Source organism: Schistocerca gregaria, chromosome 5, assembly GCF_023897955.1.
Source record: "Schistocerca gregaria isolate iqSchGreg1 chromosome 5, iqSchGreg1.2, whole genome shotgun sequence".
NCBI classification, from domain to species: Eukaryota; Metazoa; Arthropoda; class Insecta; order Orthoptera; family Acrididae; genus Schistocerca; species Schistocerca gregaria.
Genome location: NC_064924.1, coordinates 320,265,680 through 320,281,040, shown reverse-complemented (window position 1 = coordinate 320,281,040; position 15,361 = coordinate 320,265,680).

Below are 15,361 nucleotides of genomic sequence, written 5' to 3'. Positions count from 1 at the left end.
GTAGTGACTTTCAGAGTACTCTTTCCAATTATCCTCTCTCTTTTCGACAATTAACAATGGTATTCATCTTGCGTTATTAATATTGACGGTGGTGCTATTTATTTAACCGAAAATTGCTTTCGGTTTTTTACGTGGAGAATCTGTACCCTCCACGATAATTTCTTTCTCGATTTCTTCAAATTTTTTTTGCAGCATTTCTCCTTGGCTTCCCTACACTTCTTATTTATTTTGTTCCTAAGTGACTTATACTGATGTATCCCTTGCTTATTTTGAACTTTTTTCTATTTCTTTCTTTCGTCGATCAATTGAAGTATTTCTTCTGTTACCCCAGATTTCTCGCCTCTTACCTTCTTTGTACGCACATTTGTCCGTCCAATTTCTGTGATTACCCTTTGAAAAGATGTTCATTCATCTCCAAATGAACTGCTAATTGTGATTTTTCACTGTCACAGGATCTACAGCTTTCGAGAATTTCAATGTATATTATCATTATCCTACGTATTTCGACAATGATACTTCCCGACGATTTTCTTAAACTTCAGTCCACTCATCCTCATTACCAAACTGTGATCTATCTACTCCTGGAGGCCCCTTGGAAACGAATATCTGACTTCGGAATCCCAGTCTAATCATTATTTAATTCGACTCGATCTTTCTGATCTCCAGGACATTTTGGAGTATATCTCCTCCTCTTGCAGTTTGTTTTCTATTAGCTGCCGAAATTTATTGCAGAACTCAATTAGTCTGTCTCCTCTCTCATTCCTGTTATGGAGCCCATATTCTCCTGTTGCTCTGCCTTCTGTTTCTTCCCCTACTACAGCGTTCCAGTCACGCGTGATTATTAGATTTCTATATCCCTTTACATACTGAATTGCACCTTCAGTATCCTCATATACTTTCTCTGCCTTATACTCTGCTTGCGACGTCGGCATGTAACCTAAACTATTTTTCTTAGTTAAATATAAACGTAGGCTTCCGCGCCCACAGTCAGTCAATAAATTTTTTTCTGGCTTTGTGGCCGCATTGTCAATAATGTAAAACTGTTGCAACAGTGACCGAAGCATCGGTAATTTTACATATTGACAATGTGGTCACAAAGAGAGAAACATTTTATTGACTGTTGTTCTTGGTTTTGGTCTGCAGTTAATTCTGATGAGAACAGTCTACAATTGAACTGGTCAAAGTAACTAGGCCTCTGCTCTGCCTCCTATTCCCTTTACAACATTTTCTGTTGTGACTGGTATTACTTTAAATGTATAAAATATTCTCGCTTCTTTGAAAAGCAGCTGACAATAAGGTCCACACCTTCAACATTCAGTGTCTAGCCTTATGCTTTTCTTGTGTACGTGACATAACATAAGCTCACTGGGAACTGTAGATGTTTAAAGCGAAATGGTGCATTGATAAGAGTAACTGTGATCCCTGATATAAAAACTCGTTCGCCTGTGCCATTTCGTGTTAAAAATTCCGCTTCTAAGACGTTACATTGAAGACAAGTAACTTTAAGCCTCTGTAAGTGGAGGGTTGCGAGGAGCGAGGTATTGCACGACGCTCTCGATTAGAGTTAACGTCGCTGCACGGTATCGGAAGGAGTTTCCAAAGAGTGAGTTGGAGCCTAACATTCAGGGGTCACAGAAAGCCTCGTCTCACTGGGTTCTTGAGAGTGTGTAACCTTCTGTCTTTTAGTCATTCTGATGTTTTCAGAAAGACACGACGTTTTCTAGGCGTAATAATTCGTGAACAAAACGAAATAAAACATAATGAAGAGGCACGTAAATCACAAAGCAAACTTCATAAATTCGTTTTGACTGGTAAAGAACAGAAATGGAACGTATCGAAAGCAGCAAAGGAATGTCGTTAAGTTTTTAATACACAGAACGAAATCAGTAATCCGTACATCCTACCCAATCAATTTCGACGTTGATTCATAATTGTAAAGACAAGACTGAAGCCCTTATTTCTGCCACTGACGTAAGCTTCCAAAAATTCTTCTGTCACTGAGGTAAGAACAAAGTCTTTCATAGGAAAGAAGGCAAATATAAAAAAAACTTGATCGAAAGAAGCAAAGTTAAGAAGAAGCGAAGTTAATAAATTCATATATCCTAGCCAACTAAATTAGCTGTTGGCTTGTATTCATAAAGACAAGATGGCGGCCCTTAGTTCTATAACTGACGTAAACTTATAAAAATACATGTCACGGAATTAAAAAAAAAAAAGTTAACACCGCCGTCTGTTGATTCATTGCTACACTATGACTAACAGCGCCATCTATTGGTTCTTTGGTGTACTACACCGTGATGATTAAACATCCGAACTACTAAGCTAAGCAGACGATTTTAGATAAAACTTTGAATTACGATGTCCATTTTCATATGTGTTCCGATTTTGATAAAAATTAAAACCCATGCGTTGCACCAAGCTAGCTCAAGTTCCCTACGATAACCCCACCGAAATTGGGCAAGTGGTTTTGGAAGTTAGAGTTTTCAAACAGACATGATGGTTTTAGTTTTATTATTAGTATCGATTTAAGCAGTGACCGTGGTCGAACTTGAGACCGAGGACATTTTAATAACTGCTCCTAAACACGGTGTGTTAGGTTATATACAAAAAGTAATTGAAGACGCTGAGTGTAAGAGCTACTGTGAAATGAAGAGGTTGACGCAAGAGAGGGATCCGTGGTAGTTCGCATCAAACCCGTGAGACAACGATGGGCCAGAAAACAAAGAAGCCCACCCGCACGAAGCGGGTACTTCTGATCTGAAATATATGGAACACATCTGAGATTTGAGGCGCAGTGATGACACGAACTGCAGCCTGGAAGCTCCACACAAGTACTCTTCCAGATTCTCACACAGCCGTTTCTCAGGAAAAGGATCTCTTGCCCCTAGCATGCTGGAACCACCACCTAGAGCACACACCACGTCACTGCTAAAGATGTGTGCGACCTGGAAAACAGTGGCTCCTGCACAATAGTTGTTCTGCTCAAGCTGTCTACCGTCTTCGTTACTATTTTTGAAACGTATATCTTCTGTTTCATAATTTTTGGGATCACATTCTTGGACACTACTCTACAGAAAATGTCTCTGATTAAGCCTTACCTCGATCTTTAGCTATTTTGCTATGAGTGTAATTCGGGAAATACACTCATATTTCTCGATATGCTTATTCTGGAAGTAGGTGTGTAAGATGCCGCTGCTCTGAACGGGACAGGATCTATTGTTCGTTGCTATTTTTCTGTTCTAACCTTATTGCTCTACAAACGGGTATCGATAGATTTCTGCGACCTATGCCTATAATAATTTGGCCGTATTTACTGCCAGCTATTTCTTCTTCCTGTAGTCTACATCTACATCTACGTGATTACTCTGCTATTCACAATATGGTACCTGATAGCGGGTTCAATGAACCACCTTCAAGCTGTCTCTCTGCCGTTCCACTCTTGAACAGCACGCGGGAAAACGATCACTTTAATTTTTGTGTGCGATCCCTTATTTCTCTTATTTTATCGTGATGATCATTTCTCCCTACGTAGGTGGGTGCCAACAGAATGTTTTCGCAATCACAGGAGAAAACTAGTGATTGAAATTTCATGAGAAGATCCCGTCGCAAAGAAAAACGCCTTTTTTTAATGATTGCCACTCCAATTCAGGTATAATGTCTATAACCCTATCTCCCCTATTTCGCGATCATACAAAACGATCTGCCCTTCTTTGTACTTTTTCGATGTCATCCGTCAGTCCCACCTAATGCGGATCCCACATCGCACAGCAGTACTCCAGAATAGGGCGGACAAGCGTGGTGTAAGCAATGTCTTTAGTAGGTCTCACCTTCTAAGTGTTCTGCCAATGAATCGCAGTCTTTGGTTTGCTCAACCCACAATATTATCTATGTGATAGTTCCAATTTAGGTTATTTGTAATTGTAATCCCTAAGTATTTAGCTGAATTTACAGCCTTCATATTTGTGTGACTTATGGAGTAATCGAAATTTAGCTGAATTCTTTTAGTACTCATGCGAATAACTTCACACTTTTCTTTATTCAGGGTCAATTGCCACTTTTCGCACTGTACAGATATTTCGGATGAAGTTTTATGCCTGCCGCCGGCTTTAAACGTATAATTTTTCCAGCATATCGAGGATAGATTGAAGTCACCACCGACTATAATTGTATGAGCAGGGTACTTACTTGAAATGAGTCTCAAGTTTTCTTTGAACTGTTCAGCAACTTTATCTTCTGAATCGCGGGGTCGGTAAAACGATCCAATTGTCCGATTGTCAGGTATAACCTCTACCCATACTATTTCACACGAACTATATGCTTCGATTTCCCTACACGGTAAACTACCTCTGACAGCAATAAATACTTCACCACCAACTGTATTTAATATATCCTTTCTGAACACTGTTTGAAAAAATGTCGGCTGAACTTATTTCCGGCTTTAGCTAGCTCTCTGTGCTTGCTCGATTTTGCTTCTGCTGGGAACATATTTCTAGAACAGACACCGGCAAGGGAAAGTTAATAAAACATACCCAGCTCGGAAAGAAACTGTTCTTCGTAGTGATATCAAAGAAGCAATGTTTAACTGCACTGTTCACACTTCAACGTTCTCGTTTTGACTAGTTCCCGATTAAACCGCAGACGGTCTTCCACAGACAGATTAACAGGTTACAACGGCAGTTTAGTTCGGTCAGTCCACCATTAAATAAACTGAAATGTCGTGGTAATAATCTACTGCGTGCCTGCACAAAGTTTCGCAGTTATCGTTCGCAGAAACTCATTACTAATTTCGCAGCGTACTCAGAACTTGCGTAACGGTTCGCATCGTGGCTGATTATTACTTACGCGAACCGTTACTCGCCAGTACCACTCCACACGCTTCATACATTATACTTACTACAACACTCTTGCTGTTGCAGTGCGTACATCGCAATTCCTCTCATCGAAATTCGATTCTAAACTTCTATTCATCGTGTACTGCGCAATCTGCGTATTCATTACTGAGCGACTCGAAAGCTCGCCAGCCATTGTATTACTGCACTACATATCTGTATACGTCTAATGCCTCGTGACTAAAACTATATAGAATTCTACATACTCTACAGATCGCTTACAAATCTCACATCTACGAGCAGACAAACGATATTCGTTAAAGGACATATTCTAAACACCATGAGCTGCAGTTAAAATGTTTAATAGATAAACTTGTATTCGGGTACATATATCCCATCGTCAGTGGCATATAGTACCATGTTTGTCAGTTATAAATTCTTTGTGCTGTTCAACTTGATGTTGATTTCACGGTGCACAGGTTATCGTGTATGTTACAGCTATCATTTCTTAGGTAGTGATGTATGTTGGTCATATTTCACGTAACTGTCATGTAATATAAACAAATTTACTGTCATATAATTTAGACATGTTTACAATATATGGCAATTACGTGAAATGTGACCAACATATATATCGCTACCTAAGAAATGATTGCCGTAACAGACACGAAAACCTATGTACTGTGAGGTGAACATAAAGTTGACCAACACAAACAATTTACGACTGACACACATGCCATCAATATAGAGGTATGCAAGACGATTCCGTGATGAGGTTACATACACCCAGGGATGAAGGACAAGAGTTAATGTATATTGTAATCAAATATAAAATTATAAAAATGTTGAAAAAATACTACAAAACTTTTTTAAATTTTCAAAAATTTTCTGTACATTTTCTCAATCGCATTTAATGTTACAGATTTTTACGAAGTGATTACCAGTTTCGGTAGCTTAACTACCATCTTCAGATCTGAGAACAGACAAACCAAAAGAAAAATTGCTTCAAGTAACACGTTATGTAAAAATTGCTTTTAGCTTCCTTTTAAAAAACTTTACGGGGGATTAACACACCACATGTAGTATTATAAATGCAAATAGAAGCGTAAAACACCGTTGCATCGTCCATAACATTCCCATTTTTCATCTTCAGGTGAAATCTGTAATACTCAGCCTAAAACGAACGCAACGGCAAATATAATATGCAATGCAAACGAATAAGAACAAGAACTAATTATTTGGAAGAAGTACTAATTTGTTGAACGTACCACGCCATCTACGACAGCAACTGAAACACAGAGCCTGTTCAGCGTTGTAAAAATATGTTTTTTTATTACTCAGTGAAACGTCTATGTAATTATTTTCGTTACAATCAGTAACTGAAACAGAGAAATGTCTACGAAAAGAGCGAAACAACTAACAAGTATTTCCGTAGCATAAAAGTAATAAGATTATTTAAAATACTAATAATATGAGGATATCGAATAGAGTGTCCTGATTTAACAACTTCATTGCAGCTTTCCACTTCACTTAATGACCTCTAGTTCAGAGTAACAAAGCTTTCATAAACTATGACTTAAGAAACATTTTAAGTTATATTACTGGCAAACCAGCGCAGCTACACCCTTCATCAATATGAAAAATTGGAAATTTTATATGCTGTAAACGAATAATAACTGGTTTATCTAAAACTCAAGTGATGTTAGAGTAATAAATATGGTTCATTCATATGAATCATACGGGCCACAACTCAAAGTAATTCAAAGTAGCTAGTAGCATGACGTCAGCGTGTGTCCTTTATATCCTTAACCTTTCACTAAATGATCCTACATTATATTTATGTGCCAAATTCTGTATTATCTTGGTAGAGTGAAACGGGCCATTATGTAAATCGTCCATAATTCAAATACACTCCTGGAAATAGAAAAAAGAACACATTGACACCGAAGTGTCAGACCCACCATATTTGCTCCGGACACTGCGAGAGGGCTGTACAAGCAATGATCACATGCACGGCACAGCGGACACACCAGGAACCGCGGTGTTGGCCGTCGAATGGCGCTAGCTGCGCAGCATTTATGCACCGCCGCCGTCAGTGTCAGCCAGTTTGCCGTGGCATACGGAGCTCCATCGCAGTCTTTAACACTGGTAGCATGCCGCGACATCGTGGAGGTGAACCGTATGTGCAGTTGACGGACTTTGAGCGAGGGCATATAGTGGGCATGCGGGAGGCCGGGTGGACGTACCGCCGAATTGCTCAACACGTGGGGCGTGAGGTCTCCACAGTACATCGATGTTGTCGCCAGTGGTCGGCGGAAGGTGCACGTGCCCGTCGACCTGGGACCGGACCGCAGCGACGCACGGATGCACGCCAAGACCGTAGGATCCTACGCATTGCCCTAGGGGACCGCACCGCCTCTTCCCAGCAAATTAGGGACACTGTTGCTCCTGGGGTATCGGCGAGGACCATTCGCAACTGTCTCCATGAAGCTGGGCTACGGTCCCACACACCGTTAGGCCGTCTTCCGCTCACGCCCCAACATCGTGCAGCCCGCCTCCAGTGGTGTCGCGACAGGCGTGAATGGAGGGACGAATGGAGACGTGTCGTCTTCAGCGGAGAGTCGCTTCTGCCTTTGTGGCAATGATGGTCGTATGCGTGTTTGGCGCCGTGCAGGTGAGTGCCACAATCAGGACTGCATAAGACCGAGGCACACAGGGCCAACACCCGCCATCATGGTGTGGGGAGCGATCTCCTACACTGGCCGTACACCTCTGGTGATCGTCGAGGGGACACTGAATAATGCACGGTACATCCAAACCGTCATAGAACCCATCGTTCTACCATTCCTAGACCGGCAAGGGAACTTGCTGTTCCAACAGGACAATGCACATCCGCATGTATCCCGTGCCACCCAACGTGCTCTAGAAGGTGTAAGTCAACTACCCTGGCCAGCAAGATCTCCGGGTCTGTCCCCCATTGAGCATGTTTGGGACTGGATGAAGCGTCGTCTCACGCGGTCTGCACGTCCAGCAAGAACGCTGGTCCAGCTGAGGTGCCAAGTGGAAATGGCATGGCAAGCCGTTCCACAGGACTACATCCAGCATCTCTACGATCGTCTCCATGGGAGAATAGCAGCCTGCATTGCTGCGAAAGGTGGATATACACTGTACTAGTGCCGACATTGTGCATGCTCTGTTGCCTGTGTCTATGTGCCTGTGGTTCTGTCAGTGTGATCATGCGATGTATCTGACCCCAGGAATGTGTCAATAAAGTTTCCCCTTCCTGGGACAATGAATTCACGGTGTTCTTATTTCAATTTCCAGGAGTGTATGATGTGCGCTATGTGTGAATTGAATGCGTCACAAGAAAGAACTGAACTCTGTGTGCCATTTGGATATGGCATCGTGATTTACAAGTAGATCTTTCTTCGTGTTTTATTCATTTTAAGGGAATTCTTGACGTCACCACTCAACGCTTTTATTGATAATTACTGTAATATTTATATCAGAATGATTTAGAAGGTGGGGAACTAACCAGCAAGAGAAGACGTTTATTTTGATATTTTTATTGTAATGATATTTATGTAATGGATGACGATGGCCATTTTAACGACAGTTCCGTAACAAGTTATGAATCTAACATAGTCTGCTATTAAAAGTTTGAAGTAGGCTACGCCGGAACGCCTCATGGTCTCTGGTTGGTCAGCAATCGATAAAGAGAATCGGGACAGTGCTTAGACGCGAGTTGGACTTAGTTTTCAACAGAATCTTTCCTACACTTAGAATTTGAGCAGCCACGTGGACTTAAATAATTGAAGTGTCCAATCTGACAGGTCGAAACATGCCTTAATTTTTTTTAAATAGGAAGAATACACCAAAACAAACACAATGTCAAAATTGCGGCTGTTAAGACCAACTGCAAGGCTTTTTTTTAAAAAAATGTTGAAATTTGCGAAGTTGTAGCTTACCAGACGGCTGCAGAAGTGTATATCCCTGCCGTAGATGCAGTAGACAGCACACTGCGCAATACGGAAGGCACATATCCTTGTTTGACGGCACCTCGGTAGACAGATGAAACGGCGCAACGCGATCGTAATTTGTAAAGCGAATTTCAGTTTCCGTTGATAGCTTTTCTGACACCGTTGTTGACGATTACAGTTCGCTCGAATTTGCAACTCATCTAATACCCGTAACAATTAGCAGTTGCCTTTGCGGTATGGCTGAGTGTTAGCGCTGCAAACGAAACCAAATTAATTTTCTTTGTGATTTCTTCGTATATGCTTGGCAATAGGATCTGCTTTTGTGCAGGTTCCAGAGTTTCACAGTAATGCGGAATCCAATTAACGTTTTCAACCTTGAACATGGAGAAAATGAAGAACGTCCTTCTTAACTTAAATCATCTACTTTTCCTGAAGACCTACATATGTGTCATTTGTCGGTAAATTTCTTGGACATTCATTGTGAATGATGTCGATATTTCGTTAGAAATTGTGGAAACATCTAAAGAAATAGGAAACAACTAGTCGAACTCGTGAATTGTTGTTCGAACTATGATTTGTGTACTAATTAAAGTGCAGAGTGAAAACATAGTACCTTCTAAGCCCAAAGAAAACATGTACAGTAACAGTTTTCTGTGAGAGAGAAAAGTCTTAAAATTTTTAAATGAAGGAAGGAGAAAACGGTAATAGATAAAATTTGAACATGAATTTAATAAATAGAAGGAACATTTACACGTAGCACAAAATATGCGCTGAAATGAAACTCACAAAAGTGTGAAAGAAAAAAACGTTCGAATAATTTAGAACTGCCAGTGAGAGGCAGAGCTCTGTTAGGACACTGGGAGCACAGAAATGCAAGTGACATGGACATTACTGATTTCCAAGTTTTTTTCGACCTGGTTAAACATATTCAGCAAATCGCAAAATTATGAAGTTTACCTCAAGTAAACGTGTAGAGGAGACATCATTAACAGATAATACTACGGAGAAATTCGTAGCTGACGTGAAGACGAAGCTTCTTTTTATCCTCTGAAACGCTGTGTATAAAGCCAGTAAGTCACGTTTCGTGCAAACCGCACTTCATCATTTCGTGTGAAAGAAATACATAGTTACTGTGATACTTTTGTATACAACAATGCCAGTGATAAGTAGCTGTGGATTACTGTTTCCGGAGATTTATATCTGTCTTCAGGAACATGAAGGCAAATTGGTAGCAAAAATTTTAAAAAATGACTGTTTACTTGAAAATATTGTAATCGACGTAGCAAAATCTGAAAAATGGGAGAGATTAATTTTCAATGATTCGTCTTCTCACGGTTTGCGGAAATAATTCATTGCTGTTGTTGGAGTCTTGGTCTGAACGTAACGACAACGGATTGGACCATTCCCTTGTCAGTCGTCTTCTCGCTGTTTTCGAGTGTTGTACTTTTCGCGACTGAAGAACATTATCTTGGTGATGAACTTCTACGAACAATAAAACAGCATAACTGAGGAACTTTCTCTGTGCCATTTCGTCGGGATTTGAACTTTATTATCGGTGCTGGATTAGCTGAATTCACTTGGAATGCTGCCAAATGGTTTGCTGTCTTACGCAGACTTAACTGAACTCACTATAGTTTCAAATTTCAACTTGAGACGCAAATGAAGCGCTTTTAATATCCTTTTGTAAGGCCATAATCTTATTTGTGTGAGTTTTACTGTCATTACAATATTCAATTTTAAATCAACTTGGTCATTCTGTTGACTACTTGGTTCAACTACGTTTACCATTTCTTTACTTAATTTTATTTATTTTGTTTTGTCCTGTATTTATCTTTTTATTTGCATTACTGTCTGACTATGTGTGATCGGTGCTTTCCTGCAAAACCTTTCGACCCAACAGCGGATGCTGTTGTGGGGCTAAAAGTGTATGTGGCGGCGTTAGTTCCACCCCTCTGACTCAAAGTCAACTCACAATGTCAGCAGCTCGTTGGACGAGGAAAACTAGACTGAATTGTGATTTGATCTTTTGTTTATTTTTTAGCTGCTGTTTTTAGATGTGGCGTGCACTCTAAAAGATATTGCAGTCTATGCTTCACGGATATCTTTATTAACAAAATCCACAGTACATATATGATGCTAGCAAGCAAGTCACATCGTGGAGGTAGTACCAACAGACGCTACCCCCATCCCTCTCTCCTTGTCCATCTACCCCTCCCCTTCTATCTGTTCCTTCTTTCTCAGTCCATCTCCTCCTCCTTCTCATCCTCCTCCCTCTCTCTGCCCAACTCGTCGACCCCTATCTCACTTTTATCCTCCAATGTCACTCCATTTTCACACTATCTCTCACCCTAATAAGAGGTGGTTCTAATCATTGTACTCCTTTCCAGACAACAGGTTGTATTTGTACCTAGTTTGGTTGAAATCGATCCAATGGGTTACAAGGAGATGTGGAAAGTACACTCCTGGAAATGGAAAAAAGAACACATTGACACCGGTGTCTGAACCACCATACTTGCTCCGGACACTGCGAGAGGGCTGTACAAGCAATGATCACACGCACGGCACAGCGAACACACCAGGAACCGCGGTGTTGGCCGTCGAATGGCGCTAGCTGCGCAGCATTTGTGCACCGCCGCCGTCAGTGTCAGCCAGTTTGCCGTGGCATACGGAGCTCCATCGCAGTCTTTAACACTGGTAGCATGCCGCGACAGCATGGACGTGAACCGTATGTACAGTTGACGGACTTTGAGCGAGGGCGTATAGTGGGCATGCGGGACGCAGGGTGGACGTACCGCCGAATTGCTCAACACGTGGGGCATGAGGTCTCCACAGTACATCGATGTAGTCGCCAGTGGTCGGCGGAAGGTGCACGTGCCCGTCGACCTGGGACCGGACCGCAGCGACGCACGGATGCACGCCAAGACCGTAGGATCCTATGCAGTGCCGTAGGGGACCGCACCGCCACTTCCCAGCAAATTAGGGACACTGTTGCTCCTGGGGTATCGGCGAAGACCATTCGCAACCGTCTCCATGAAGCTGGGCTACGGCCCCGCACACCGTTAGGCCGTCTTCCGCTCACGCCCCAACATCGTGCAGCCCGCCTCCAGTGGTGTCGCGACAGGCGTGAATGGAGGGACGAATGGAGACGTGTCGTCTTCAGCGATGAGAGTCGCTTCTGCCTTGGTACCAATGATGGTCGTATGCGTGTTTGGCGCCGTGCAGGTGAGCGCCACAATCAGGACTGCATACGACCGACGCACACAGGGCCAACACCCGGCATCATGGTGTGGGGAGCGATCTCCTACACTGGCCGTACACCTCTGGTGATCGTCGAGGGGACACTGAATAGTGCACAGTACATCCAAACCGTCATAGAACCCATCGTTCTACCATTCCTAGACCGGCAAGGGAACTTGCTGTTCCAACAGGACAATGCACGTCCGCATGTATCCCGTGCCACCCAACGTGCTCTAGAAGGTGTAAGTCAACTACCCTGGCCAGCAAGATCTCCGGATCTGTCCCCCATTGAGCATGTTTGGGACTGGATGAAGCGTCGTCTCACGCGGTCTGCACGTCCAGCACGAACGCTGGTCCAACTGAGGCGCCAGGTGGAAATGGCATGGCAAGCCGTTCCACAGGACTACATCCAGCATCTCTACGATCGTCTCCATGGGAGAATAGCAGCCTGCATTGCTGCGAAAGGTGGATATACAATGTACTAGTGCCGACATTGTGTATGCTCTGTTGCATGTGTCTATGTGCCTGTGGTTCTGTCAGTGTGATCATGCGATGTATCTGACCCCAGGAATGTGTCAATAAAGTTTCCCCTTCCTGGGACAATGAATTCACGGTGTTCTTATTTCAATTTCCAGGAGTGTATTAACAACTTCAGCTGGACTGCGACTCTTGATGGATGTGGTTCTGTAGGTGGCGAGGAAGTTGATTTGGGTTTCTTTGGCTGATAACAATAATTCTGTCCTCACCAGCGTCGTAAAAGTTTTGACTAAATGTGTATATGTACACTCCTGGAAATTGAAATAAGAACACCGTGAATTCATTGTCCATTTCCAGGAGTGTACTTTCCACATCTCCTTGTAACCCATTGGATCGATTTCAACCAAACTAGGTACAAATACAACCTGTTCTCTGGAAAGGTGTACAATGATTAGAACCACCTCTTATTAGGGTGAGAGATAGTGTCAGTATCCGCAGTGAGGCTTCAATCACAGTTCAGACTCCACCTTGGGTGCTCACCACCCGCACCCAAGTCCCAGTCGCACCACAAGCTGTAGGAGGCTGCAGTCTCGTTCATGCAGCTATGACCGCATGTGGATATAGTAACTTTGTCTGCACGCCGAAGGAAGCTGTTGCGCTCACACCTACATTGCTCGTGTAAAAACAGAAGTGAAGATTACTTGTGATATCATATACATATACAAAAATGTAGATACACTTATGGCTTCCTTCTGGCTTTGGTCGTCACATGACCTGTCAATGTCTTCGACACTTCTTGTGTTACATTGGCCTCCACGAGAAACCAGACCAGCTTTCCTGTACCTGGTGGTACCTTACCATGACAATAAATCTTTAGCGTTCGTGTTCGCATTTCAGTTGGCCACAGCTTCATGATTGATGCATCTTGCACCATTGTCTTGCTTGCAGTAACAACTGGACGCGAAGTTCCACTGAGATCAATTGTACACCGCGAAAGATCAATTTTGGCATGATGTTCATCAAGGAAATCTAGTCTGAGAATTGCAGAATAACGTTCTGAAACGCCCCCTTAGAAAAATTTATACACGACTGTGCTTAAACTGACACACAATAGCTTTAGCACAACGCAATCTGACTTCCAAAAGTCCCTACGAAAGAATGGCCCTGACTAGCATTAAGCTATACGTTTCACAAATCACTTACCTCACAAAAATCTTCGTTACTCAAGCTACTGCAATACAGCGAGTGCCACTACTGCCAGCTAAATAAAAGATTCAAACTACGGAAGGCACTAACTACTGATAGGTATAGTTAGCAAATGAAAGATTTTAATAGAGAACAAACAATGTATTTACCTTAGTAGTCATAATATATATATCACTTCATGACACCAATTCTTACAAATTTCAGAACTCCGCCATCTCTCTACCCACGTCCACCACTGCTGGCGGCTCACCTCCAACTGCGCAACGCTACGCGCTGTTAGCATCCAGCTGCCGCTGCCCAACACTACAATGGCAGACAACAATGCAGTCTAAACACAGACTGCACACGGCACAGCCAGTGATTTTTTCATACCGAGCGCTATGTGGCGTTACCAATAAGAAAACCTAAACAGCCTACTTATATATAGCCCCCATGCTTCCCACAAAAAATTTTTACAAATTGTTTTGGGCAGTGGCCAATAATGATTTGATAAAATTTTTCATAATTACTATAACAAAGATATCAAATACACACACTTATTGATACAGTGTTGGTCAGAAGCTAAAATTTTCTCACAGTCCATAAAGACAGTCCTGATCGTTCATCACAGTAAAATTGCAGTGTTTTTTTCAAAGTCTGAGCAATAAAAGAAATTGCACTTGGAAGTAGTGGACTTCTAAGCAGTCTTGAAGAAGTAGTGTTGTCCTTCCAACAAAAGACAGTGCTGACTCTTGACATGCAGACAGGTAATGGGCCACAACAGAGCAAACCCACAGCAGAGTCAGTCGAAGTTTTGAAGAATATTGGTAGGTAGGTCATCACAGAGTAGACCCCTTGTAGTCCTGGTAGAGATTACGGTATTGGTGGGCCACCAGATGTGCAGACCCATTGCAGTCCTTGTAGAAATAATGGTACCGGTGGGTCGTCAAAGGTGTAGACGGCAGCCATCTGTTTGACTGTGCAGGCGCACAATCACCATTGAAGATGTAAGTAGGCTGTTTAGGTTTTCCTGTTGGTAACGCCGCTTAGCGCTCGGTATGAAAAATCACTGGCTGTGCTGTGCGCAGTGTGTGTTTAGTTTGCATTGTTGTCTGCCATTGTAGTGTTGAGCAGAGGCAGCTGGATGCTAACAGCGCGTAGCGTTGCGCAGTTGGAGGTGAGCCACCAGCAGTGGTGGACGTGGGTAGAGAGATGGCGGAGTTTTGAAATTTGTAAGAATTGGTGTCATGAAGTGATATATATATTATGACTACTAAGGTAAATACATTGTTTGTTCTCTATTAAAATCTTTCATTTGCTAACTATACCTATCAGTAGTTAGTGCCTTCCGTAGTTTGAATCTTTTATTTAGCTGGCAGTAGTGGCACTCGCTGTATTGCAGTAGCTTGAGTAACGAAGATTTTTGTGAGGTAAGTGATTTGTGAAACGTATAGCTTAATGCTAGTCAGGGGCATTCTTTCATAGCGACTTTTGGAAGTCAGATTGCGTTGCGCTAAAAACTATTGTGTGTCAGTTTAAAGACAGTCGTGTATAAATTTTTCTAAGGGGACGTTTCATAAAGAGTCTTGCGGATAACATAGCAAGTCCATAACCCACCACTTGTCCACTCACAAAGTTTTTGAAATGTCCTTA